Here is a 27,531-nt window from a genome sequence, read left to right as displayed (position 1 = left end):
AAATAAATAAATAAATAAATAAATAAATAAATAAATAAATAAATAAATACACTATTGTTTATTTAAATACAAATAAATATAACCAATTCTATAGTGACACATAAAATACTTATATGTGTATTCTCAGTAAGAAGGATGAAAAACTCTTTCCTCTGTTTACATAGGCTCTGGCTTGGAGTAGGAAGGACAGTGGGATGCTAAAGACAGTACCTGAGTTAAGATTATTAGGATCTGATATTTAGGGCAGGTTTGGTTGTAACAATTTCTCATGTTTTTTTTTTTTTTTTTTTTTTTTATCTGAGAATACCTTGATTTTTCTTCCAGTCCTGAAAAATACTTTGCCGACTATAGAGTTCTGGGTTAGTAGTTTATTATTTTTTTAGTTTTTAGAAAATGTGTCACTTCCTTCTAACCTCTGTGGTTTCTGATAAAAAAAATCCATTGTAATTCAAATTATTTTTCCCTAGAGATAAAGTGTAGTTTCTCTCTCACTGCTTTCAAGATTTTTCTTTGTCTTTATTTTCCAAAGTTTGATCATTATGTGTTTTGCTGTGATTTCTTTGAGTTATACTGTTGTCATTCATCCAGCTTCTTGATTATGTAGATTTATTTCTTTTGCCAAATTTGGAAATATTTTTCACATATTTCTTTAAGTTTTTAGCTCCACACTCCTTATTCTCTTCCCCTGGAACTCTGATGACACAAATGTTAGCTGTTTTCTTTTTGTCCCACAAGTCCCTCTGACTGTATTTATTTTATATTTTTAGTATATTTTCTTTCTGTTGCTCACATTTGACGATTTATATTTTCTATCTTCAAGTCCATTGGTTGTTTTGTCTTCCCTCTCCATTTTGTTTTTGAACACATCCATTTATATTTTTAAAAACAATCATATTTTTCAGTTCTTAAATTTCTATCTGGTATTCTTTATATCTTCTCTCTCTTTGCTGAAATGTCCTTTTTTTTTTTTTTTTTTTCTGCTGAGTCTATATGTTTTAATTGGTCCAAGCATGTTCATAATTGCATATTGAAGCAATTTTATGATGGTTGTTGTAAAGTCTTTGTCAGTTAATCCTAATATCTCTCTCATCAGCATTGACTTCTATTAATATTTTCTTCATTCACTTTGAGAATTTTCTAATTCTTAAAGTAATCAGTGACTTTTGTTTGAAACTTGGAAGCTTCTGTTATGTATGAGACTCTGGATCTTATTTAAATCTTTGTTTTAGCTGACTTCTTTGACACCACTCTTTCAGGGGACAGTTGGAGAGGGGGAATCAGTGCTGTTGCTTTGTAAGTGCTGTTAGGTGAGAGAGGAAATCTAGGCTCCCTACTCAGCCTAATAACACCTGGGGAGAGTTTCTCATTACTGCTGGGCAGAGATGGGAATTCTGGCTCCCCAGGAGAAATCCACTCATACTTTTCTGGCTAAGATGGCTAGGAGTGCCTCTTTACTGCTCCCACATTCCTCTACTGACACCATGGAGAGAGTGACCTCATTTGTCAAGGAAGTGGTGAGAATACTGACTCTCCACTAACCCCTTCAGGCACCACCCTCAGCAGATAGAGGAGGGGACACCTTATTATTACTATTAATAGATGGGAGTAGATAGCCAGATTCTTCTCTCTGACTTTGTTGATGAAGAAGGGGATAAGAACACCATTTTTCTTTTGACGTTTGGCTTGAGTCAAGCAGTTATTCCTGAAGGTGTCTTGCTAGGCTGCCCATTCTTTTTTTTTTTCTTTTTGTTGTTGTTGTTATTGTTGTTGTGTTGTTTGTTTAGGAAGAGTAAGATATTTTGTGACTTTCATTTTATTTCACTTTTCCTGTGTCTGTTGGATTGCCAACTTCTTCATCTCCAAGTATGGGATACATGTGAGGAACTTACCATCATGGTGTTCCTTGCGTCCTTATGTTCCTAGCTGCTAGCTGTTCTGACTTTTTTTTTTTTCCTATTTATCAGGCTTGCTCTGTTTGCTTTTGTGTAACAATGCCAGGGTTTTTAGTTGTACATTGTGGAAGAATAGGGAAATGTTTGCGTACTCCATTTTCCCACATGACAGAATTGAGCAAATAGATTTTGAGAAAAGAATTTGAGTTTATTAATGGAAAAGCAGAAGGCTGAAAAGTTACTTAGTCTGCACATCAACTGAAACTCTGTGCAGAAATTGGTAATCAGTCATCTTCATTTTCACTCAGAATTATCAAGAAACAGACTGAAAGCTGTATATTAAATCACAGTAACAAAGAAGAAATTGTTAAATAGTCTTTGTCAGCAATTCCTACAAGTAGAACAGGTTTTCATTGGATTCTGCTTAAATAATCCAAATCAGGTTGTAACTTGAAGAAAACTTATAAGATATTTTTCAATCCTTCATTGATATAGGTAATAATAAACCTCTTAACATGTTATAAGTATTAAATAGGCATTTAGTTGCTTTACTGAAGATCTTCTGTGCAGGTAACATTACCTTTAAAGTAATAGTTTTAAAGGCAACTTAAGTTTATTTTATTTCCTTATATTTCTTTCAAAGGGTAAATAGTTCCAGCCCTAGAATAGAAATGCGTAATTTCCTGGGACTCCTCAGATGGGTAGCCAAAGGGAGAACTGCTTGGCTACATAAAATTTAACATATTTTTAAGCAAAATCATACATATCCAAATGTGGGTTCTGGCAGTTTGGGATGTCATGTCACTATGAGGAATTCCCAAAGGGACTCTGAAACGCTCATGGAATTACTGTGTTACAGCAGTGAACAGGGTAGGCATAGTTTCTCTATAGTCATAACAAAGTATGATCTGTGTGATATACTTTGTGTAGTAAGTAATACGAGTGTAATATAACAAGACTAATTTTGCTTAATTTTTAAGTGCACCATATGTGATAAAATATGGCCAAATTGTAATTATTTTCATGAAAAATAGATAAATTCCAACGTTTAAAAAGCCTGTAATTTGTTGTAAACTTTGAAGCTATGCATGTGATGTGGTCTTGTTTATTATATATAATCAATTATGAGAAAGTTAAAAAATAACCAAATATTCTAGGAAATAATTGTCTTTTTGTGTGTGAAGAAACGAATCATCCAAAAAAATATTTCCAAGAAATATGTACTGCCATGTTAAGCTAAGCATTTGCATTGTTTAATTCAGTAGTTGCAAATCCCAGGTTCATGGACCCAGATTCTATCCGTTGGTGCACCTTAATCTGCTACTGTGTTCCACAGTTATTGAATATACCCTTATCTGACATCGTCCCTTAGAAAATGCAGCTTGTGAACACCAGATGAGAAAATATACTTGAATAACAGGAAAATCTAAATCTACTCATACTGGACCAGTAACACTAATTTTATTTTTTATGTCGAGAAAATTTGCACAATTAAATGGAATAGCTGAGGTTTGTATAAATGGTAAATACAATGAGACACTTAACAAAGTCTCTGGTCCTAATCTGTTATGGGCATCTGCCCCCAGAACACATCCACTTGTGTAAGATACTGTTTGCTTAAGTTAGTATCCAAAAGTGTAATACTATCCTTTTTAAAATTTTCCACATTATGTATATTTTCACTTTGCCTGATCCACTTGGCCTTAACTCACAGTTTAAATTAATATTCACTGAACACATATACTGTCTAAGACAGTGTACTATTTCTGCAAGACATATAGGGATGAAGTACACACAAAGCCTGATTTCAAGAATTCCAGTAAGTGAGCCTCCAAACCCCACACCACCTTAGTGTACATTTATCTCTCATTCTAAACACAAAATGAAAGGAACCAGGAAAAATGAAAATCTGTTAGCACTAAGAGAAGAGGCTACACAATAGCTGAGTAGGTCTGGGTAAAGAAGCTGTGTTGGATTGATGAGAATGAGTCCAACTGATTCCCTTACAAGAAAGTCTAAACCACAGATCTTGTTTTAATCATTCTGATAGCCTCGGGAGATTCCTAACTAGGGAATCCTAAACCCCTGATGAAATACTTTCTTAGACTGAAATGATGTTGAGCCCTGAATGGGTAATGCCATTAGGCTTGAGAATCTATTTGTTGCCATAGCCCATTACCAAGTGAATAATTGTGCAAGGGAGAATCACAAAAACAGCTTGGAAGGAAAAAGGAGAAAAAAATAAAGAGAAAGGACACAAGTTATGGCCTTAGCTTGACTGGTAGAACTTCAGAGGAAATATTCTTGGTGGTGTGAAATCTTAGACATTTTTCACTTCTTTGGTTAATTCCTAGGTATTTAATTTATGTGTGGCTATTGTAAATGGTATTTTAAAAAAATTCTTTTTCACATTGTTCACTGTTGCCATATAGAAATGTTACTGATTTTTGTATGTTGATTTTGTGTCCTGCAACTTTATCAGTTCTAGTAAGTTTCTTGTGGAGTCTTTTGGGTTTTCTAAACATAAGATCATATCACCTGCAAACAAGGATAATCAACTTCCTTCTTTCCACTTTGAATGCTCTTTCTATCTTTCTCTTCTCTGATTGCTTTGGCTAGGATTTCCAGTACTATGTTGAATAACAGTGATGACAGTGGTATCCTTGTGTTTCAGATCTTAGAGGAAAGGCTTTTAGTTTTTCTCCATTCAGTGGAATACTATCTGTGAGTCTGTTATATGTAGCTTTTATTATGTTAAAGTATGTTACTTCTAACCCCAGTTTTTTGAGGGTTTTTATCTGAAGGGATGTTGAATTTTATCAAGTGCTTTTTCATCATCAATTTAAATGCTCATATGGGTTTTGGTCCTTAGTACTGTTGATACAGTGTATCATACACATGATTGATTTGTGTGTGTTGAACCATCCTTGCATCCTAGGGAAAAATCCCTCTTGGTTGTGATGAATGATCTTTCTAATATGTTGTTGAATTTGGTTTGCTAGCATTTTGTTGAGGATTTTTGCATTAGTATTCATCAGATATATTGGCCTGAGGTTTCTTTCTTTCTTTTCTTTTCTTTTTTTTTTTTCTTTTTTGATATGTCTTTGTCTGGTTTTGGTATCAGGGTAGATACCAAATTAATAGAATGAATTTGGATGTATTCCCTCTTTTTCAATTTTTCAGAATAGTTTGAGTAGGATTGATATTGGTTCTTCTTTACACGTTTGGTGGAATTCAGCAGTGAAACCATTGGGTCTTGGGCTTTTCTTTACTGGGAAATGTTTTATTATGGCTTTGATCTCATTATTTGTTATTGGTCTGTTCAGGTTTTGTATTTCTTCTTGGTTCAATCTTGGTAGGTTGTATGTATATAGAAATTTGTTCATTTCTTCTAGATTTTCCAATTTATTGGCATATAGTTGCTCATAGTAGCCAATAGTAATCCTTTGAATTTCTGCAGTATCAGTTGTAATATCTCCTTTTTCATTTCTGATTTTATTTATTTGGGCCTTCTCTCTTTTATACTTAGTCTGGTTAAAGGTTTGTCAATTTAGTTTAACTTTTCAAAAATACAACTTTGTAAAAATTTTATCTTTTGTTTTGTATTTTTTTTCAATTTCATTTATTTCTGCTCTGATCTTTATTATTATTTTTTTCTCCTACTAGTTTTGGGTTTGGTTTGTTCTTTCGTAGTTCTTTAAGATACATCATTAGATTGATTTTTTGAAGTTTTTCTTATTTTTTTGTTGTAGGTACTTGTAGCTATAAACTTCCCTCAGAGTACTGCTTTTGCTGTATTCCATAGGTTTAGGTATATTATGTTTTCTTTATCATTTGTTTTTAGACATTTTTCAATTTTCTTCTTAATTTTTTCATTGATCCACTGGTCATTCAGGAGAATATTGTATAATTTCCATGTGTTTATATATTTTCCAAATTTCCTATTAATTTCTAGTTTTATTTCATTGTGGTCAGAGAATAGGCTTCATACATATATTTTTAATGTTTTAAGACTTGTTTTATGACCTAACATATAGTCTATCCTGCAGAATGATCCATGTGTTGAGGAAAAGAATGTTTATTCTGCAGTCCTTGGATGAAATGTTCTGTAAATATCTATTAGATCCATTCAGTTTATAGTGCAGATTATGTCTGATGTTTCTTTGTTGATTTTCTGTTTGAAAGATCTGTCCAATGCTGAAACTTGGGTGTTGAATTCTGTAGCTATTATTGTATTGGGGACTATCTCTCTCTTTACCTCTAATAATATTTCTTTTATATATCTGGGTGCTCTAGTTTTGGGTACATATATATTTAGAATTGTTATATCCTCTTGCTGTAGTGACATTTTTACCATTATATGGTGATCTTCTTTGTCTCTTCTTGTAATTTTTGTCTTGAAGTCTATTTTGTCTGATGTAAGTATGGCTACTCCTACTCTTGCGGGCAGGCATCAGCTGAATTTGGTCCAGTTTCTTTTTCTGTTCTAACAGAACAGAAGTGTGTTCAATGCCTCATAATTGCTGTATTCTCCCTCTCCTGGTGCCCAGAGATGCTCTCTGCACCACCCACCACTGTTGCCAAGGGTGAGGGAGGAGTGGCATGAATAATTCAGGACGGCTGTTCCTATCTCTTCCGTGCCTCTTTCAGTAATATGAACTTGGAACCAGGTACTATGTGTGCTTATCTGATTTTTGGTTCTTATGAAAGTGTTATTACTGTGTAGATAGTTGTTAACTTGGTGTCATTGTTGGGGGACAGGCAATCAGTGGAGCTTTCTATTCTACCATCTTTCTACTAGTTTACTGTTTAAATGGAAAATAAATAAGTTGGTAGCCAAATAAAATCTTTAAAATATTCCAGTTTTAGACCAAGCATAGTGGCTCACACTTGTAATTGCAACATTTTGGGAGGCCGAGGCAGGGGAATTGCTTGAGGCCAGGAATTTGAGACCAGCCTGGGCAAAGACAGCGATGCTCTGTTTCTACAAAAAGTAAAAAAATAGATGGGCATGGTGGTGCGTGCCTGTAGCTCTAGATACACAGGAGGCTGAGGAGGGAGGATCACTTGAGCCCAGAAATTGGAGGCTGCAGCAAGCCATGATTGAAATACTGCTGTCCAGCTTGGGTGACAAAGTAAGACTATGACTAAAACAAACAAGCAAAAAAAATATGTGTATACATATACGCACACACACACACACACACACACACACACACACACACACGTGGGAGGATTTGGATGATTAAATGAGTTTAGGGAATGCAAAACACATATTTTTTTTAAATTTTACTTTAAGTTCTGGGATACATGTGCAGAACGTGCAGGTTTGTTACTTAGGTATGCATGTGCCATGGTGGTTTGCTGTACCTATCAATCCATTAACTAGGTTTTAAGCTCCATGTGCATTAGGTATTTGTCCTAATGCTCTCCCTTCCCTTGCTCCCCAAACCCTGACAGGCCCTGGTGTGTGATGTTCCCCTCCCTGTGTCCATGTGTTCTCATTGTTTAACTCCCATTTATGAGTGAGAACACATGGTGTTTGGTTTTCTGTTCCTGTGTTAGTTTGCTGAGAATGATGGCTTCCAGCTTCATCCGTGTCTGGGCGAAAGACACAAACTCATTCTTTTTTATGGCTGCATAGTATTCCATGGTGTATATGTGCCACATTTTCTTTATCCAGTCTATCATTGACAGGCATTTGGGTTGGTTCCAAGTCTTTGCTATTGTAAATAGCAAAACAAATATATGTGTGCATGTGTCTTTATAGTAGAAGGATTTATAATCCTTTGGGTATATAACCAGTAATGGGGTTGCTGGGTCAAATGGTATTTCTGGTTCTAGATCCTTGAGAAATCGCCACACTGTCTTCCACAATGGTTGAACTAATTTACACTCCCACTAACAGTGTAAAAGCATTCCTATTTCTCTACATCCTCACCAGCTTCTGTTGTTTCCTAACTTTTTAATAATCATCATTCTGACTGGCATGAGATAGTATCTCATTGTGGTTTTGATTTGCATTTCTCTAATGACCAGTGATGATGAGCATTTTTTCATGTGTTTGTTGGCTGCATACATGTCTTCTTTTGAGAAGTGTCTGTTCATATCCTTCACCCAGCTTTTGATGGGGTTGTTTTTTCTTGTAAATTTGTTTAAATTCCTTGTAAATTCTGGATATTAGACCTTTGTCAGATGTTAGCTTAAAAAATTTTTCACCCATTCTGTAGGTTGTTTGTTCACTCTAATGCTAATTTCTTTTGCTGTTCAGAAGCTCTTCAGTTTGAATAGGTTCCATTTGTCAATTTTAGCTTTTATTGCAATTGCTTTTGGTATTTTAGTCATGAAGTCTTTGCTCATACCTATGTCCTGAATGGTATTGCCTAGGTTTTCTTCTAGGGTTTTTATGGTTTTAGGTTTTACATTTAAGTCGTTAATCTATCTTGAGTTAATTTTTGTATAAGGTGTAAGGAAGGGATCAATGTTCTGTTTTCTACATATGGCTAGCCAGTTTTCCCAGCACCATTTATTAAATAGGTAATTCTTTCCCCATTTCTTGTTTTTGTCAGGTTTGTCAAACATCAGATGGTTATAGATGAGTGGCATTATTTCTGAGGCCTCTGTTCTCTTCCATTGGTCTATATATCTGTTTTGGTACCAGTACCATGCTGTTTTGGTTACTATAGCCTTGTAGTATAGTTTGAAGTCAGGTAGCATGATGCCTCCAGCTTTGTTCTTTTTGCTTAGGATTTTCTTGGCAATGTGGGCTCTCTTTTTGGGTTCCTTATGAAACTTAGTTTTTTTCTAATTCTGCCAAGAAAGTCAATGGTAGCTTGATGAGAATAGCCTTGAATTCATGAATTGTTTTGGGCAATATGTCCATTTTCACAATATTGATTCTTCTTATCCATGAGCATGTAATTTTTTTTTCCATTTATTTATGTCCTGTCTTATTTCCTTGAGGATTGGTTTGTAGTTCTCCTTGAAGAGGTTCTTTATGTCCCTTATAAGTTGTATTCTTAGGTATTTTATTCTCTTTGCAGAAATTGTGAGTGGGAATTCACTCATGATTTAGCTCTCTTCTTGCTTATTGTTGGTGTATAAGAATGCTTGTGGTTTTTGCACATTGATTTTGTATCATGAGACTTTGCTGAAGTTCCTTATCAGCTTGAGGACAAAACACTAAAATCTCATTTTGAGGATTCTCAATTGCTCATTGCAGTGTCTCTCAAACATATTTAACCTTAACCTTATGTGAATGTATATGCGCATGTATACACTATGTAACATCTATCAATAATCCTCTATGTCTAGTTTTCTATATAAAACATCTTGCAAAATGCTGTGAAAATATCTGTGTATATTTCCCTTATCTGGGATAGAGCTACCCTTCTGTTTTTTATGTTCTATTTGTACACCGTTATTAGATATCTACTTGATATCTTACTTGATATTGAATCTTAAATAGAAAATGCTTGTTTTTCTATACTCATAAGACTTCTGCCATCAAATATGTGAATTTTCCACATCAAGCAATTCTCTAAATTTCTTTAAATGCCAACTGAATGTCCTACAATTTAGTTCAATGCTAACACTAATTACCTGGAGTTAGCACAGACATCAAAGTTTAAGGGTTTAGTCCTACAAGACTGCTCCCCCATGTCACATGCCAATTTTGATTAGCAGGGCCCAAGGTTTCCCACACCTGTGTCTGATTTGACTACAAGTTGGGCTTCTCAGCACCCCCTCTTCACATTTGGTAATTTGCTATAATGTGTCACAGAACTCAGGGAAACACTTTACTTACTATTACCAGTTTATTATTTAAAAAAATGACAAAGAATACAAATTAACAGACAGATTAGTTGAAGATGTACATAAGACAAGGTCCAGAAGGGTTCGTAGCACAGGTGCCTCTGTCCCCATGGAGTCAGAGTTTGTCACTTCTCAGCACATAGATGTGCTTACCAACCCAGAAGCTCTCCCAGCCCTGTCATTTAGGCTTTTTTGAAGTTTCATTATAGAGGCATGGTTGATGAAATCATTGGCCATTGGTGATTGACTCAATTCTTATCCCTTTTCCTCTATCCAGAGTTTGGGGCATGGAGCTGAAAGAGCCAACTTTCTTATCTCATGGTTGGTTCCTCTGGCAACCAGCAGCCATCCTTCAAGAGTTGCTTCATTAGCATAAACTATGATTGAAAGAGGTTTATTTTATATGAAAGGCACCCTTACCCTATCTTCCAGAAAATTCCAAAGGTTTTACAAGCTCTATGCCAAAAGCCAGGGATGGAGACAAAATATATATATCTTATTATATCACGATATTATGGAACCCTTTGTTTTTCTGATGAGACATATTTTTCTACTGAAAGACAAAATAAAAGCATTCTTTAAAATTTTAGTATTTGAAATTTTACAATAACACTTTCTTGAGAAAGGAGAATTGGATTTCAGTGATGTTTCTAATGCTCAGTCCTTTTTGCTTCAACAGAAGAAAAAATAATTATCATGATGTCTCCATAGCAGGCAGTGATTTATTATTGACATTTCTTCCCCTTATAAAGCATAACCATTATAATCTCATATTAATACCATCTTCTTTGGAAATAAAATATGTATATCATAAGTTTTCTAATCTTATGGAAGTTAATATTAACACAGTATAAGTCATGGTTTAAAGAAACTGTAGATTTGGTAGAAGCTTTGATATTGTAATATCTATACACAGAGGTACCACTTTACTATTAGCTCTGAAGTGCTAACATTTAGATAGTAATTTTTCTATATGCTACATCACGATTAAATAAAACTGATGACAAAATGAAAGAAGAAAATGTGGAATAACATTGTATTTTATATAAAAGTGATAGCTCTGCAGTCTTGTAAACACAAACCTTATTTATGTATTTTTTTGCAATACCAATAATCTCTAAGACATACAGTGACATAGCATATTGATACCTTTTGAATATAGTATTAGAGACAGTTGTGGTTTTTCAGCGTTACACTTCACATCTCATGCCATAGATCTTGAATTTTGTCTTTAATTGTTAGATTTATTTTCTAATTCGTTGAAACTTGTATGATTTATACATGTATAGATTTTAAAAATCAAATTATTAATAATCTCATAATGGGAAATAGCAGTCATTTGCCTCCTCTCTCACAACCCACCCATGTGCCTCTCTTTCTCTACAGAATCAACTACATTGGACTCTTCTACGTGTTTCCCTGGTATTTACCTACGTATTTCTACATTGTAAATCTATACTGATATTTATTGATTATATACATTTTCAGTTGATTTCTTGCTGTGAAAGATAAGGACTTAATTCCTTCTTCCCATCTCTACTTCTAATATATTTATTCATCAGTATAACTATATGATACATAAGGGCTAAAACAATAATCAGTCTTTAAATTTTTATTTTTTAAAAAATTATGATTATGCAATATCACTATACCATAAGCCCCTTAAGAATAAAGTGTTTTATTATTTTGTTTCCTAATGTATCTTAAGCAGTTGAAGAGTACTTAGAACAGAATACATGTTCCATAAATAATGAATGCATAGTTTACTCTTGACCCAAACAATCGTCATGATTCCTTTTATAAATAACACTTTGTTTCTCAGATATTTATTTCTTGCATCGTATTTTATTGGCATGACTTTCTATACATGTATTTATTTCTTTTTTTAACTTGTACTTTTTAATGAACAGATTTTGTTTTTTTGAACAGTTTTAAGTGTACAGAAAAATTGAGCAGATAGTACAGAGACCTCCCATATATCCCTCCCTCTTGCACACTGTATCCCCTATTTTTAACATCTTACACTAGTGTGGCTCATTTGTTATAATTGATTACCCAATATTACACATTATCATTAATGAAAAACTACAGTTTAACATTGTTTTCTTTCCCTGTATGTACAGTTCTATGTTTTTTTTTACAAATGCATAATGTCATTTATTCAGCATTAAATTATCATACAGCATAGTTTCCCTATTCTAAAAATCTCCTGTGCTTCATCTGTGTATTCATCCCTCATCCCACTCCACCTGAACCTCTGTCAACCATGGATGGACAAAGTTTTTAATATTGTTTTATCCAGGATGTCAGTTGAAATCACACCATATGTACCCTTTTAGGTTGTCTTCGTTCACTTAGTAATATGCCTTTAAGTTTCCTCCATGTCTCTTTGGGGCTTGATAATGCATTTCTTTTGACCACTGAATAATATTCTGTTGTATGGATGTACCAGAGTTTGTTTATTCCTTCATCCATTGGAGGACATCTTGTTTTTTTTTTTTTTTCAGTTTGGGTGATTATGAATAAAGATTCTACAAACATACATTCTAGAAGATCTAAGGTTGCTGTTGTTGTTTTTCTGCAGATCTCCATCTCACTATCTTCAATATACCTCTCTAGTAAAAACAATTTTCTTGATAGATTTACTTCTTCCCATTAACAAAGTACTTTCCTTCCTTTTTTCTTAGGATGGATTCTGTTTCCTGAGTTTTGTGTTTGTGATGTTTAATTTTAGTCTCAACTTTACTGGATCAAGGGTTTCCAAGATAATTGTCTAAACATTTCTGAGTGTGTCTGTGAGGCTGTTTCTGGAAAATATGAGCATTTGAAGTGGTAGAGAGCAAAGCCAATTGCCCTTCACAATACAGGTGGACATAGGCACCATCCAATCCACTGAGGGCATGAATAGAACATAAAGGCAGAAGAAGGGAGATGTTTTTCTATCGCTGCCTGACTGCTTGAGCTGGGACATCAGTCTTCTTCTGTCTTTGGACCGGAACTTACATCATTAGTCCTCTTATTCTTAGAGTTACACCGCCAGCTTTCCTGGGTCTCCTCCTTGCAGAAGGTAGATCATGTGACAGCATCCATAATTAAGAGAGTCAATTCCTTATTATAAATATCTTTCTATATATCTATACATCTATCTGTCTGTATCGATATATCTATCTGTATCCAATTGGTTCTGTTTCTCTGGAGAACCCTAACTAATACAGTGTTCTTCTTTTTCCTTTGTTTGTTTTATAAGAGTATATTTTCCAGTAGCTTCCTAAGAAAGTGTTTATGGAAAATACATATTTTTTATTGCATCAATGTCTGAAAATATCTTTTTTGTACTCTTAACAGTTTATCTGGATAATTTTTAGTTTCTTCTCTTCATGTATATTTGACTTGTGGTATTGCTGTCGAGAATTCTGTTATTCATTTACCTGATATTTTTTGATCTCTCATTTTTTTGTCTTTGTGGGTTTTTAGGATATCTTTTAATAACTGGTGTTTTGAAATATGTACAATGTGCCTTGCTTGGGTTCATTTATTGAAAAAATTTTCAATGAGAGCCCAGAATAATCTAATAGCATTTCTGGGAAAAAAATGTGTTGTATTCATCGTTTGATAATTTTTTCCCTTTTTGCTTCTCTATTTCTTTGTATGTAGAATTTAGAAGGTAGAGCACCTGGGCTGATCATCTAATTCTATAACTTTTTATTTTCTATTATAACTTTTTCTGTTAACACTTTTTAGAATTTTGCATAATCTATTTTAATTTTCGATAGCATATTTTTAATTACCAGGAGTCTTAATTACCTTTGATGTTCCATTTTATAGCTCTCAATTCTTTTTAGTATCTTCTTTCTCTACAAGGTAATTAACAATAGTTTTACTTACCTTTTTGTTCTTTGCCCAGCAATGTCTTTGTTTCTTCTAAGTTCTTATTTATTGCTGCCCATTTATTTAGTCTATGAGCTATATGTGATGAAGTATGCAACAAGTTAATGTGGATCAGGAACTCTGTGCATATGAGAAGTGTTTGTTGACTTGTGGGATTCTCATCTGGGTGATTTGGTGGCAAGCTATTTCTTCTACTGGAGTGATGCTAAAATGTGTGTGTGTGTTGCTTTTGTTTTCAATTTCTTCAGATAAAAATTGTTTAGCTTTATACCTAGAAGGTTGAATCCTTCTTAGTGAGAGTTCTGGTAGGGTGGGGAAGGAAATTGTAGAGTCTAATATTTAATAAGCAAAATTTGTATTTTTTTTTTTTTCTATTTCAAGAGCCGAGCCACTCCTTCATCTTTACTTTATTTTCCTGTTGTTTAAGTCTCAGGCATGAAATTTCCCCTTCCTCTCCAGCACACAGTAGTTGAAAAGAGGCTAAAAGCTCTGACTTTTCTTGAAGCCCAGTTTTCACTGAATGTCTTTATATTTTCTGTCTTAACATTCTGCTTTCTCTAGATCTCACTCTTGAGGTTATCTGTAATTCTCTGTATTTTGTTCACTGTTCAGTGTTTTTTTCCCAAACAACTCACTTTTGTTAATTCACTTGCTACTTGTTTCCCATATTCAAAAGTTTGTTGTAATCTTTGGTCTACTGTTGTCTCTTCTTGTACCCTTTTTGTTCTCGTTAGTTTAAACGTTCAAAAATTACTTTACCTTCAGTTTAGTTAAGATTTAAGGGTTAAGGAATAAGTACATATGGGACAACAACAATGTTAAAATAAAGGAGGCTTTCTGGGTCTTTTTCTCAGCAGTCCTTTTGTGGTTCCCTTCTTTCTTCTGGACACAACCACTCTTATTAAATAGACTTAAATATCATCTTTGTTAATAAACTGCATAATAATATGAACTATTTTAAATTGAATGACATTTTCGACAATGAATGAATTCAACTGAATGTTATGAGATAGCATTTGAGGTAATTATTTAATTAATGAAAATGAAGTATTGCAATATTGAGGGACTTGAATACATGTTGATGGATACTGTGGATAAGAACTATGTCTCAAAGCCAGCTCAGGGCAATTCACATTTTCAAAAAATGAAATGAAGTATTTTCATTGCTTTTTTTCTTTCTCTCTAGCTTTGCATCTTGATTGAAGCAAAGACATCTGTCTTTTCCCAGATAGCAAGAACTTTGGTTGCTGTGGCAACATATTGACTGGGGAATTTAAAAATAAAGGTGGCTCATTTCCAAATCATTTTTCCCCCTTCACGAAAAAGCCACACACTGGTAAGAAACTTCTACTGGAGGCTTTATAATCAATAAACCTATTGTTTGCTGAAGGATTATATCCCAAAACTTGCGTGTTAAGTAGGTGAGAATGTGTACATTTGGCTTTCATACACTTTTAAACCATAAAACACTGAACTACCTCATTTTTAACAAGTTTTCTTTCCCTCCCTCCCTCCCCCTTTTCCTTCCTTCCTTCCTTCTTTTCTTCCTTCCTTTTTCCTTCCTTCCTTCCTTCCTTCCTTCCTTCCTTCCTTCCTTCCTTCCTTCCTTCCTTCCTTCCTTCCTCCCTTCCTCCCTTCCTCCCTTCTTTCCTCCATCCCTCCCTCCCTTCCTCCCTCTCTATTTTTTGAAATTATTATGCTGAGAACCTGGGTGGGTACAGAAGGAGGAGGGGCAAAGGCAGTGAAAGAAACTCTTCAAAGGCCTTTGCTAAGGCAGAGCCTGGTTGCTAGGGCTTGAAAAGATTGTTATTTGTAGCTAACACAAAGTTATTCTAAAATGCACTCAGCCTTAGAAGTAAACAAGTTCTAAATTTTTAAGAGAAGCATGGATTGAATCTTCTGACACATAAAAATAATCTTTTGACATTTTGGAATGCACATGTATTTGTGCATTAAATTTCATAAAATGCCAGGGGAAAAAGAAGGGAGTTAATTTCTTTAAATTGAGGACATATACCTCAAATAACTCACCTGTTTAAAAACACCTAAAGTTTTAGATTATTTATTTCAAAAATTTTCTTGTGAGTCTTGTACTAATATAGAATTCATCAAAATCAAACCAGCATGATAGGAAAATAAACGTGTGATTCTACTTTAGTCTTATTTATTGACTTATTTCCAAATCTAGAGCCTTGCAATTTGTTTACTTTTCGTTTGTTTCACAAATTTATATAAAATAAATAATATTTGCTAGATGAATTAGTTAAACTTTTTAAGATAGAAATTATTTAAGTTAGTTATACAATTATTCCAAATTTTGCTAGAGGACTGGGCGGGGATAATTTACACAAAACAAGTAATTTTAACATCACAATAAATTCAGTAAGAAAATGAAACAAAAATGATGTTGTCTTTATTAACTATTAGCTATATGATTTCAGTTAAATGTTTAATTTCCAGAGCTATTTATTGGCCTAGAACAATATAATTAAATAACTATTTTTGAGAACCTCTTAATTTAAAAACTGGCATTATGAAGTAATGATTAAATGTTAACACAGTGAAAACATAATTTTAATCTTTCTCCTTTTCACCTTTCTGGTAAGGATTTAGGCTGTCATAATGCAATAAAGAATTTGTGATACCTTGTTAGGGATTTTTAAGGTAGAGAAGAATGGCAATATATTCTCCCCTAATGCATAAGAGTTGTGGAATACTAAACTCACAAGCCCAATCTCAAAACATTATAATTTTTTTTTCCCAAGAAGCCCCTAATGAGTACAAATGATAACAAAAGTTTTCTCCAGGCAAAGTTTAATGGATATAACAAGAAGATGCTTGCATAAAACACTAATTCCTACCAATGTTTCCACTATGAAGGAATTCAGTACAAATTCTTTAGGACCAGGGATCCCTGGTTATTGAAAGTGTGGAGACCATTTATAATGATTTTCAGAAGGTAGAAAAAGAATTGACCAGTTATCTGGTTTTGCTTTCCTGTCTCTAATTACCTCTCAAGACCCTTCCTCTTTCTTATGTTCTACCCCATAGGCCCACTGTCTCAGGTCCTTTCTAGAGGTTAACGGCACTGAGAGAATTTAGCTTTATTTCTTTCATATTCACCTCACTATATGAATTTCCCATTAATGATTTTGTTTTTCTTGATTCTTTATGTTATTAGATCAGGGACCAAGCTGCTAAAGTAAAAGATACCAGGGAGATAAGTCAGGAAAACTCACCCACTGAAATGAATAAGAGAAAGTGTATCTATACTAACTAGAGGTTCAGAAGGTTAAAGGCATTTAAAAAGTGCTGAACTTACTCTGTTAGGAAAATTTTCCGGAATTATAATGGATGGAAAAAAAATAACAAAACAGTCTCTTAAAGGACCTAAACTCTGGTAGCATTGACATTGGCCATTTTACCAACCAATCAGCCTCAGAGCATGGTGGAAACATTGGTTGGAAGGACACATTGATGTTTTGAAGACTTCAGGAGACACCAAAGAAGATATCATTTCACCTATACATCCTCCTAGTATAGAAGGCAATGGTAATTGATCAGGACTATTCTGAGTAATGTCAATTCCAAATAATTCTGGCATTTAAAAATTTCCAAGATGTTTTTAATGTTCCAAGAAGCTTCATGTAGAAAGAAATTCTTACACATTTTTAACTGAAATAGACACATATGGAATAGAAAAAAGAAAGACATCCACCTGACAACTGGCAAAATCAAACCAGTTAATCTATGAGTAAATTATGTCACAGTAAGATTACTTTCAAAGCAAGCCACATCCTTATTTTTAGTGCTCTATTATATTTATCTTTATTTGCAAAGCTTTTTAAAATGACATTATTTTCAAGACAGTTAATTTAAAAAATTATTGCTACTTGACATATCTTTGCATACTAGAATGCAAGTTCCTTTAGAGCAGAGACTCTATTCTTTTATTCTTCTCCCTTCCTCACTCTCTTCTCCTTGTCACTCTTTTTGCGTTATGTATTTCCGGTACTTAGCATGGTGTCTAATATAACTTAGATGTGATTGTTAAATGAGGGAATGCCTTGAGAATGTGAGAAATCATTAAAAACTTCTGTACTCAGGGAGATTATGTATTTCATTTTTATTGATTTAATTTCTTCAATAGGTAATAAATGTGGGAGGTATGCAGAAATCAGAAAATATTCTACTCATCAAGAATGTGGCAAGTTATAACTACAAAATGAAAATAGAAACAGAATAGAAATATCAAGATAAGGGACAACTAAGAGACTAAGGAAATATGACAGGTGATGTACAAAATTTTTTGTATTTATTTGCTATACTAGTGCAAAAATAAAAATGGTTGTCTCACTCCTACCCTGGTATATCATCCATTAGTTGGCACCAGCCCCAAACTAAAAACATGTTTTATTAGTTTCTTGTGTTCCTTTCAAAAATTATGTAAATTCAATCAAGTATAAATACAATTTATATCTATCTCACATAGTTTGCTTTATTCAATTACTGTGTCTTAGAGATCTTTCCAAATTAGCATATCCTTTTATATGCAAGCTGGAATGTTTCAGTTTATGGATATAACATAATTTATTTGTAAGTCCTGCATTGATAGATATTTAGTTATTATATCAGTTCATTCTCGCATTGCTATAAAAAATACCTGAGACTGGATAATTTACAAAGAAGAGAGGATTAATTGGCTCATGGTTCTGCAAGCTGTACGGAAAGCATGATGCTGGCATCCATTCAACTTCCTCAGGAAACTTAAAATCATGGTAGAAGGTGAAGGGGGAGCACTGACATCTTACATGGCAGGAGCAGGAGCAAGAGAGTGAAAGTGAGGTGCCCCACACTTCAAACAACCAGATCTCATGAAAATTTACTCAGCATCTTGAGGACAGCATGAAGAGGGTGGTGCTAACCCATTCATGAGAAATCCACCCTCACGATCCAGTCATCTCTTACCCAGCCCCACCTCCAACATTGGGGATTACAATTCAACCTGAGATTTGGTGAGGACACAGATACAAACCATATCATTTGGCCCCTGGCCCCTCCCAAAGCTTATATCCCTCTCACATTGCAAAATGCAATCATGCCTTCCCAGTCGTTCCCCAAAGTCTTATTTTAGCACTGACTCAAAAGTTCAAAGCCTAAAGTCTCATCTGATACAAGGCAAGTCTCTTCTACTTATGAGCCTATAAGAAAAACAAAAACAACAACAAAAAAGAAACTAGTTACTTCCAAAATACCATGAGATTATAGACATTGAGTAAACATTTCCATTCCAAAAGGGCAAAATCAGCAAAGAGAAAGGAGTGACAAACCCCATACATGTTCAAAATCCAGCAGGACAGTCATCAAATCTTAAAGCTTCAAAATAATCTCCTTTGACTTCATGCCTCACATTTAGGGAACATGGGCACTTGGATGTGCCGTTGGCTTGACCATCCTGGGATGACCCAGTGAAGACTCTCTGTGGGGGCTCCAACCACACATTTCCCCTCCATACTGCCCTAGTACAGGTTTCCTGTGAAGGCACAACCCATCTCAGCAGGCTTCTGCCTGGACATCCAGGCTTTTCAAATATATTCTCTGAAATCTAGGTGGAGGCTCCCAAGCCTCATCTCTTGCATTCTGCACACCCACAACATTAACACATAGAAGCCTCCAAGGCTCACTGCTTGCACTCTCTGAAGCAGTGGCTGGAGTCTTCCTAAACCTGTGGGCATGTGGCGGTAGGGGCTGCCTCTTAGATCTCCAAAATGCCCTTGAGGCCTTTTCCCGTTATCTTGACTATCAGCACTGGCTTCCTTTTTCGTTATGCATATTTCAAAGCCTGCTTGAATTCCTTCGCCGAAAATGGGCTTTGCTTTTTTACCACATGGCCAGGCTGCAAATTTTTCAAATGTTTATTTACATCCTGCTTCCCTTTAAGTATAAGTTCCAACTTCTTTATTTGCTCCTGCATCTGTGTATAGGCTGTTAGAAGCAGTCAAACCACACCTTGGACACTTTGCTGCTTAAAAATGTCTTCCACCAGATACCTTAGCTCATCACTGTAAAGTTCAAACTTTCACAGATCCCTAGGGTATGAACAGAATTCAATTGAGCTGTTGGTTAAGGTATAACATGGGTGGCCTCTGCTCCAGTTCCCAATAAGTTCCTTCTTTCAGTCTGAGACCTCCTTAGCCTGGACTTCATTGTCCATATCACTATCAGTATTTTGGTTACAACCATTTAATCAGTCTTTAAGAAGTTTCAAACTTTCCCTCATCTTCCTGTCTTCTTCTGAACCCTCCAAAATCTTCCAAACTCTGCCCATGTGCCTACACCACAAGGGCCCTGGGTTTCAAGAACAAAACTGGGTGGCTGTTTGGGCAGACACCAAGGTAGCTGCAGAAGATTTTTTTTTTTTTTTGTACCCCAGTGGTGCCTGGAATGCCAGTGAGATAGAACTGTTTACTCCCCTAGAAAGGGGGCTGAAACCAGGGAGTCAAGTGGTCTTGCTCAGTGGATCTCACCACCATAGAGCCCAGCAAGATAAGATCCAGTGACTTGAAATTCTTGCTGCCAGCACAGCAGTCTAATGTTGACCTGGGATGCTTGAGCTTGGTTGGGGGAGGGGAGTCCACTATTACTGAGACTTGAGTAGGCGGTATTCCTCTCACAGTATAAACAAAGTCAGTGGGAAATTCAGACTGGTCAGAGTCTACCACAGCACCGCAAAGCCATGGTAACCAGACTGCCTCTCTAGATTCCTCCTATCTGGGCAGGGCATTGCTAAAAGAAAGGCAGCAGCCCCAGTCAGGGGCTTATGGATAAAACTCCCAGCTTCCTGGGACAGAGCACGTGGGGGAAGGGATAGCTGTGGGCACAACTTCAGCAGACTTAAACATTCCTGCCTGCTAGCTCTGAAGAAAGCAGTGGATCTCCCAGCACAATGCTCGAGCTCTGCTAAAGGACAGAAGACGTCCTCAAGTGTGTCCTTGACCCCTGAGCCTCCTGACGGGGAGACACCTCCCAGTAGGAGTCGACAGACAACTTATACAGGAGAGCTCCAGCTGGCATTTGGTGGGTGCCCCTCTGGGACAAAGCTTCCAGAGGAAGGAGCAGGCAGCAATCTTTGCTGTTCTGCAGCCTCTGGTGGTGCTACCCAAGCAGGCAGCAATCTTTGCTGTTCTGTAGCCTCTAGTGGTGCTACCCAGGCAACAGGGTCTGGGGTGGACCCCCAGAAAACTGCAGTAGACCTGCAGAAGAGGGGCCTGTTAGAAGAAAAACTAACAAACGAGGTAATAGCATCAACATCAGGAAAAAAAAAAAGAAGGACGACAGGCAAAACTCCATTCAAAGGTCACCAACAGCAATGACCAAAGTAGATAAATCCACAAAGATGAAGAAAAACCAGTGCAAAAGGGCTGAAAATTCCAAAACACAGAATGCCTCTTCTCCTCCAAAGGATCACAGCTCCTCGCCAGCAAGGGAACAAAACTGGATGGAGAATGAATTTGACTAATTGACTGAAGTAGGCTTCAGGAGGTGGGTAATAACAAACTCCTCCGAGCTAAAGGAGCATGTTCTAAACCAATGCAAGGAAGCTAAGAACGTTGATAAAAAGTTAGAGGAATTGCTAACTAGAATAACCAGTTTAGAGAAGAACATAAGTGACCTGATGGAGCCGAAAAACACAGCACAAGAATGTTGTGAAGCATGCATAAGCATCAGTAGCTGAATTGGTCAAGTGGAAGAAAGAATATCAGAGATTAAAGATCAACTTAATGAAATAAAGCATGAAGACAAGATTAGAGAAAAAAGAATGAAAAGGGATGAACAAAACCTCCAAGAAACATGGGTCTATGTGAAAACAACAAACCTACATTTGATTGTTGTACCTGAAAGTGATGGGGAGAATGGAACCAAGTTGGAAAACACTTCAAGATATTATCCAGGAGAACTTCCCAACCTAGCAAGATAGGCCAACATTCAAATTCAGGAAATGCAGAGAACACCACAAAGATACTCCTCAAGAAGAGCTACCCCAAGTCACATAGTTGTCAGATTCACCAAGGTTGAAATGAAGGAAAAAATGTTAAGGGCAGCCAGAGAGAAAGGTCGGATTGCCCACAAAGGGAAACCCATCAGACTAACAGCAGATCTTTCTGCACAAATCCTACAAGCCAGAAGAGAGTGAGGGCCAATGTTCAACATTCTTAAAGAAAAGAATTTTCAACCCAGAATTTTATATCAAGCCAAAATAAGCTTCATAAAGGAAGGAGAAATAAAATCGTTTACAGAAAAGCAAATGCTGAGGTAGGTTGTCACAACCAAGGCTGCCTTACAAGAGCTCTGGAAGGAAGCCCCAAATATGGAAAAAGAAAACTGGTATGAGCCACTGCAAAAACAAACCAAAATATAAAGACCATCAACCCTATGAAGAAACTGCATCAACTAATGGGCAAAATAACCAGCTAGCATCATAATGACAGGATCAAAGTCACACATAACAGTATTAACGTTAAATGTAAATGGGCCAAATGCCCCAATTAAAAGACACAGACTGGCAAATTGGATAAATAGTCAAGACCTATTGGTGTGCTTTATTCAGGAGACCTATCTCATGTGCAAAACACACATAGGCTCAAAATAAAGGGATGGAGGAATATTTACCAGGCAAATGGAAAGGAAAATAAAGCAGGAATTACAATCCTAGTCTCTGATAAAACAGACTTTAAACCAACAAAGATCAGAAAAGACAAGTGCATTACTTAATAGTAAAGGGATCAATGCAGCAAGAAGAACTAACTATCCTAACTATATATGCACCCAATACAGGAGCACCCAGATTCATAAAGCAAATTCTTAGAGACCTACAAAGAGGCTTAGACTCCAACACAATAATAGTGGGAGTCATTAACATCCCACTGTAAATATTAGACAGATTAATGAGACAGAAAATTAACAAAGATATTCAGGACTTGAACTCAGCTCTGGACCAAGCAGACCTAATAGACATCTACAGAACTCTCCACCTCAAATCAAGAGAATATACATTCTTCTCAGCATCACGTCACACTTATTCTAAAATTGACTACATAATTGGAAGTAAAACACTACTCAGCAAATGCAAAAGAATGGAAATTATAACAATCTTTTGGACCACAGTGCAATCAAGTTGGAACTCAGGATTAAGAAACTCACTCAAAACAATGCAACTACGTGGAAACTAAACAACCTGCTCCTGAATGACTACTGGGTAAATAACAAAATTAAGGCAGAAATAAATAAATTCTTCGAAACTAATGAGAACAAAGAAGCAATGTGCCAGAATCTCTGGGACACAGCTAAAGCAGTGTTTAGAGTGAAATTTATAGCACTAAATGCCCACAGGAGAAAGCAGGAAAGATCTAAAATCGACACCCTAACATCACAATGAAAAGAACTAGAGAAGCAAGAGCAAACAAATTCAAAAGCTAGCAGAAGACAAGAAGTAACTGAGATTAGAGCAGAACTGAAGGACATAGAGACACAAAAAACCCTTCAAAAAATCAATGAATCCGGGAGCTGGTTTTTTGAAAGAATTAACAAAATAGACCACTAACCAGACTAATAAAGAAGAAAAGAGAGAGTAATTCAAATAGACACAATACAAAATGATAAAGGAGAGAGCACTACTGCTCCCCCAGAAATACAAACTACTATCAGTGAATACAATAAACACCTCTATGCAAATAAACTAGAAAATCTAGAAGAAATGGATAAATTCCTGGACACAGACACCCTCCCAAGACTAAATCAGGAAGAAGTTGAATCCCTGAATAGACCAATAATAAGTTCTGAAATTGAGGCGGTAATTAATAGCCTACCATCTGAAGAAAGCCCAGGACCAGATGGATTCACAGCCAGATTCTACCAGAGGTACAAAGAAGAGCTGGTACCATTCCTCCTGAAACTATTCCAAACAGAAAAAGAGGAACTCCTTACTAACTCATTTTATGAGGCCAGCATCATTCTTATACCAAATCTGGCAGAGACACAATAAAAAAGAAAATTTCAGGCCAATATCCCTGATGCACATCGATGCAGAAATCCTCAATAAAATATTGGCAAACTGAACCCAGCAGCACATTAAAAAGCTTATCTACCATGATCAAGTTGGCTTCATCCCTGGGAGGCAAGGCTGGTTCAATGTACACAAATCAATACACGTAATCCATGATATAAACAGAACCAATGACAAAAACCACGTGATTATCTCAATAGATTCAGAAAATGCCTTTGGTAAGATTCAACATTGCTTCCTGGTAAAAACACTCAATAAACTAGGTATCGATGGAACATATCTCCAAATAATAAGAGCTATTTATGACAAACCCACAGCCAATATAATATGGAATGGGTAAAAGCTGGAAGCACCCCCTTTGAAAACCAGCACAAGGCCACTGCACTCCAGCCCGGGTGACAGAGCAAGACTCCGTCTCAAAAAAAAAAAAAAAAAAAAAAGCACAAGACAAGGTTGCCCTTTCTCACTACTCCTATTCAACATAGTTAGTATTGGAAGTTCTGACCAAGGAAATCAGGCAAGAGAAAGAAATAAAGGATATTGAAATAAGAAGAGAGGAAGTCAAAGTATCTCTGTCTGTAGATGACATGATTATATATTTGGAAAACCCCACTGTCTCAGTCCAAAATCTCCTTAAGCTGATAAGCAACTTCAGCAAAGTCTCATGATACAAAATCAGTGTGCAATAATCACAAGCATTCCTGTACACCAATAATAGACAAACAGGGAGCGAAATCATGAGCAAACTCCCATTCACAATTGCTACAAAGAGAATAAAATACCTAGGATATAACTTACAAGGGATGTGAAGGACCTCTTCAAGGAGAACTACAAACCACTGCTCAAGGAAATAAGAGAGGACACAAAGAAATGGAAAAACATTCCATGCTCATGGATAGGAAGCATCAATATTGTGAAAATGGTCGTACTGCCCAAAGTAATTTGTAGATTCAATGCTATTTCCATCAAGCTACCATTGACTTTCTTCACAGAATTAGAAAAAACTACTTTAAATTTTATATGGAACCAAAAAAGAGCCCATATAGGCAAGAAAATTGTAAGCAAAAAAGAAGAAACCTGGAGGCATCACATTCCTGACTTCACACTATACTGCAAGGCTACAGTAACCATAACAGCATGGTACTGGTACCAAAACATATGTAGACCAATGGAATAGAACAGAGGCCTCAGAAATAACACCACACATCTACAACCATCTGATCTTTGGCAAACCTGACAAAAACAAGAGATGGGGAAAGGATTCCCTATTTAATAAATGATGTTGGGAAAACTAGCTAGCCATATGCAGAAAACTGAAACTGGACTCCTTCCTTATACCTTATACAAAAATTAACTCAAGCTGGATTAACGATTTAAATGTAAGACCTAAATCCATAAAAAGCCTCGAAGAAAACCTAGATGATACTATTCAGGACATAGGCTCGAGCAAAGACTTCATGACTAAAATAACAAAAGCAATTGCAACAAAAGCCAAAATTGACAAATTAGATCTAATTAAACTAAAGAGCTTCTGCATAGCCAAAGAAACTGTCATCAGAATGAATAGGCAACCTAGAAAATGGGAGAAAATTTTTGCAATCTCTCATCTGACAAAGGTCTAACATCCAGAATCTACAAGGAACTTAAACCAATTTACGAGAAAAATCAACCCCATCAAAAAGTGAGTGAAGGACATGAACAGACACTTCTCAAAAGAATACATTTAGGCGGCCAACAAACATGAAAAAAAAAAAAAAAAGCTCATCACTGGTCATTGGAGAAATGCAAATCAAAACCACAATGAGATACCATCTTATGCCAGTTAGAATGGCAGTTATTAAAAAGTCAGGAAATAACAGATGCTGGAGCGGATGTGGAAAAGTAGGAAGGCTTTTGCACTGTTGGTGGTAATGTAAATTAGTTCAACCACTGTGGAAGACAGTATAGCGATTCCTCAAGAATCTATAACCAGAAATACCATTTGATCCAGCAGTCCCATTACTGGATATATACCCAAAGGATAATAAATAATTCTACTATAAAGACACATGCACACGTATGTTTATTCCAGCACTATTCACAATAGCAAAGACTTGGAACCAACCCAAATGCCCATCAATATAGACTGGATAAAGAACATTTGGCACATATACTCCATGAAATACTGTGAAGCCATAAAAAAATGGATGAAGCTGGAAACCATCATTCTCAGCAAACTAAACCAGGAACAGAAAACCAAACACCACATGTTTTCACTCATAAGTTGGAGTTATACAATGAGAACATATGGGCACAGGGAGGGAAACATCACACACCAGGGTCTGTCAATGGGTGGAGGGGCATGGGAGGGATAGCATTAGGAGAAATGCCTAATGTAGATGACAGGTTGATGGGTGCAGCAAACCACCATGGCACATGTATACCTGTGTAACCTGCACATTCTGCACATGAACTTAAAGTATAATTAAAAAAAAAAAAAAGCCCTGATATACTACTTTTTGTCAGAATAATGCTAATAATATACAGCAAATACCTTAGTTGTTGTCTTTAAGCAGCAGAACCTGAGGCAAGTATAAAGGTAAGGATTTGATTTATTTAGAAGATGCAATTCAGGAGCAGTTAAGGGAAGCAAGGAAAGATGAAAAGGAATGGAGTCCATTGCATTACTGTGCTGGTAACTGCCCCTTAAGCTACTGCAGAGGCATAGAAAGTCCCTCAACAGACCTGTGGTATGCAAGAATTCACCAAAGTTTATGGAAGAGAAGTTAACAGATGGGAAAAATGAGGAGGGATGTATCTGCTTTACTGTCTCTCATATGAAGTTTCCTATTGTTTCATTCTCACCCCATAGGGATAAACTCCCCTTCACTGTACAGGCTGCATAGTCCACTCATATGGAGGCTACTTGTGAAGCCAGATAACACACACAGAAATGCTGAATTTCTTGGAGTCTGGCAGCAAACAAGGAGTTTGCCAGTTCTGAGGTCCTAATCCATGGGGAGAAAGGAGACAGTCAGCAGCACCTCAGAGAGTAAGAAAACCCAAAATAATTTTATTTTGTATGTTTGACTGCAGTACATACAAAGAGTTTAGCTTATTAGCTTTTCAGTGATTACCTAATATTAGCAAATCTCTCAGAGTAATTCATTTCAGGAACAAATTACAATACAGCAATGCGTCTGTATCCCTTGAAACAAAAAAAAAAAAAAAAAAAAAAAAAGAATTTGGAAAAACTTGGTAGCCCTTCTGTGTTTTAAACAAAAGTCCATATAAAGAAAAATAGAACAAAAGTATATAAACATTATGTTAAAACTACTACAAACCAATAGTAATTAGCTTAATAAATATTAATGGTGTAAAGCAAGCTGTACAAATTGGATTGTTTTTGAAGTTATATCTGAATACAACAAATCAAGTAATATAAATCAGATATAAGGATTATTTTAAATTTTGTATATTGTTACATACCTATGAAAATCTCTTAGAAACATTTTGAAGTTTATAGGTAGAAAAGCAACTAATTATATTTACAATTTATAAGACATTTGTATATCATAGCAGAATACATAATAAATATGTAGAAACCAATAACTTTCCCCAATGGTAGTAAAAATCAGTTAGCAATAAAAAAGAAAAACTAAAATTTAGACCCCCACATTAAGGGCTAAGAGATTACAGAGTAAGATGCTGTTCAGTATGTTCAAGGTACAGGAACAGAAGTAACTATAATCAAAAGAATAACATTTTTCACCAATCCTGAGAAGATGAAAATTGTTGCGTTTATTTAGATTTTGTTTACATTGTCACATCTAAACAACTTCTTCATGAGAGTGAATGTACATATTGAACCTTTTTGGGTTCTTTCTTTTATAG

At 35.7% G+C, this 27,531-nt stretch overlaps 1 long non-coding RNA gene across 1 annotated transcript in view; it reads left to right on the top strand.

Annotated features, from left to right (window-relative positions):
- Positions 1 to 26,878, top strand: part of LOC111521828 — a 38,941-nt gene extending 12,063 nt beyond the window's left edge. Inside the window, exons 3-5 of the long non-coding RNA XR_002725086.1 lie at positions 14,782 to 14,931; positions 17,746 to 17,887; positions 26,510 to 26,878. This is a non-coding gene — a long non-coding RNA (uncharacterized LOC111521828). The remainder of the gene's footprint in view (positions 1 to 14,781; positions 14,932 to 17,745; positions 17,888 to 26,509) is intronic.
- Positions 26,879 to 27,531: the final 653 nt, after the last annotated feature.

This window comes from Piliocolobus tephrosceles, chromosome X (assembly GCF_002776525.5).
Source record: "Piliocolobus tephrosceles isolate RC106 chromosome X, ASM277652v3, whole genome shotgun sequence".
In the NCBI taxonomy this organism is placed as follows: domain Eukaryota; kingdom Metazoa; phylum Chordata; class Mammalia; order Primates; family Cercopithecidae; genus Piliocolobus; species Piliocolobus tephrosceles.
Note: the sequence above shows the minus strand (reverse complement) of the source record. Positions and strands in the feature narration are given on the sequence as shown.